Source organism: Sinocyclocheilus rhinocerous, unplaced genomic scaffold (assembly GCF_001515625.1).
Source record: "Sinocyclocheilus rhinocerous isolate Xijiao unplaced genomic scaffold, SAMN03320098_v1.1 scaffold1521, whole genome shotgun sequence".
NCBI lineage: Eukaryota > Metazoa > Chordata > Actinopteri > Cypriniformes > Cyprinidae > Sinocyclocheilus > Sinocyclocheilus rhinocerous.
Genome location: NW_015635051.1, coordinates 1,886 through 4,182, shown reverse-complemented (window position 1 = coordinate 4,182; position 2,297 = coordinate 1,886). Strand labels below are relative to the sequence as shown.

Sequence of the window (2,297 nt, the reverse complement as noted above, 5' to 3'; positions counted from 1 at the left end):
TTTTTAAAAACTTAAATTAAACACATAACTAGTGTTGTCAAAAGACAACCGGTACCGGTACTTCGGTACCAAGTCGGTACTAAAAAAATTAAAACGTTATGGTACCAGGTTTTTTTAAGTACCGGTGGTACCGAGTACCCGGTCAACCCGGTTCTTGATGCGCTATCCGAAAGACCACATAAAACATGATTAACAGCCTTATGAAATCCAGGCGCTCGTATTATTGTAGTATTTTATTTTGAGGATTTTTAATAGTTCTGTCTGGTTTATCATAAAATCATTGCTCTACTCTGTCAAACATGACTTTATATACAGCACTTGGATCAATCCACCGCATTAAAAAGGTTCACTGCCCCCTACTGGCAGTAAGAGCTCAATGTACAGTTTCACTATGAGCTGAATGAGTCTTTTTTTTTTCTAGATTGATGATGAAAGTCACTCTGATGATTCTGGAGCAGTTTGTTCTTTAGCGTGTTTGTTCTGGTGGGTCTGAAAACTACCTAAATAAGCGAATCTCTCGCCGCAGATGGAGCAGGAGTAAGGTTTCTCTCCTGTATGAACTCGCTGATGGACCTTCAGGACGTCTGATCGAGCAAACGTCTTGTCACACTGTGAGCATTTGAACGGTCTTTCTCCAGTATGAATCCTCTTGTGGTTTTGAAATATATTATGCTTACTGAAACTCTTCCCACAAACGCTGCAGTGATATGGTTTTTCTCCAGTGTGGACTCGTTTATGAAATATAAAAGAACGTGGATCAGAAAAGCTCTTCCCGCAGTAGGAGCACAGATATGGTTTCTCTCCGGTGTGAATCCTCTCGTGAGAATTCCGATTAGATCTTTGACGGAATCGTTTGTCGCAGTGTTCTTCTCGCAGTGAGGGCACTTGTATGGTCTTTCTCCCGTGTGGATTCGCTTATGAGCATCAAGATTTCCTTTGGTGCTGAAATACTTGTCACATTCGCTGCAGTGGAAAGACTTTTCACCGTGAGTCTTCAAGTGAACTTTTAGACTAGAATGAATGAAAAAAACCTTCCCGCACTGTTCACAGCGAAACTCCTTCTTCCCGCTGTGCTCTTTTGAATGAAGTTTCCCCTCTTCTGCGCTAGGAAAGCTGATGTTGCATATCCTACAGGTGAAGTCTTTCTGTTCTTTGTGTTTTCTCTCGTGTCTCGCTAAATTACCCTCTGAACTCAGTGTTTTTCCACACGTGGCACAAGAAAACCTTTTGACTGTCAGCTGCTCTTTTGATGTTAAGTCTGTTTCTCCATCAGAAGATGAACAGCCTTTGTCATCTGAAATGAAAAAAATGGTTATAAATTCTGGGTTTTAAAATATACTTGAAAAGAGTTTGTGTGAAACTCTGCAAGTTAATTAAATAAACTCATGCATAGACATATTGATAAAGTGAGTTTGGAAAGGCAACATTCACCACTCATTTCACCACATTTATAATGTAATTTTACAGTATAATAGCATTATTGCAATCAAATGTATTTCTTTCATGATTTTATAATTTAACTATAATTCTATCATGACAAAAATAATTGAAATTTGATTTTTGGTCAAACCGTGCAGTCTTACTAACAGGCACAGCAAATCTGTCTCTCTTAAAAAAACACATTCTAGATCAAAATCTCCATCAAAATGCCATTATATTCCCAAATATCTCAGAATATCTTTACTCAAACCTGATCAGATCATCAGCGACCAACAGCCAATAAAAACCTGATCCTGCAGAGACTCTGCTGACATTCAAGTGTCATAAAAGGAAGAAACAAACCTGGAGGAATGAATTCTTCATCATCATCATCCCCATTATTCTCATCATCATCCTCCTCAAAAATGAAAATTCTGTCATTAATTACTCACCCTCATGTCGTTCCAAACCTGTAAGACCTTCGTTCATCTTTGAATCACAAATTAAGATATTTTTGATGGATTCTGAGAGCTCTCTGACCCTCCATAGACAGCAATGAAACTAAAATGTTCCCAGGCCCAGAAACGTAGTAAGGACTTTGGTTAAATAGTCCATGTGATATCAGTGGTTCAACCGTAATTTTATGAAGCTATGAGAATACTTTTTGTGCACAAAAAAAACAAAAACACATTTATTCAGCAATTTCCTCTCTTCCGTGTCAGTCTCCACTGCGCGTTCACATGCTGACGCAGGAGCTGATGATTCGGAGCAACTGAACACCATCAACAATCTCCCCATGATGCTTCCACTCATATTTCTGTGTTTTGTAAATTCCAGAAATCGTCATATCTTTCCTTGACCTGGTTTGAAGTCGTCTA

The 2,297-nt window shown here is 38.7% G+C and overlaps 1 pseudogene; it reads right to left on the bottom strand.

The window, feature by feature from the left end:
* Nucleotides 1-215: 215 nt before the first annotated feature.
* On the bottom strand, nt 216-1,824 carry LOC107746497 (zinc finger protein 239-like; annotated as a pseudogene).
* Between the last annotated feature and the right edge of the window lie 473 nt (nt 1,825-2,297).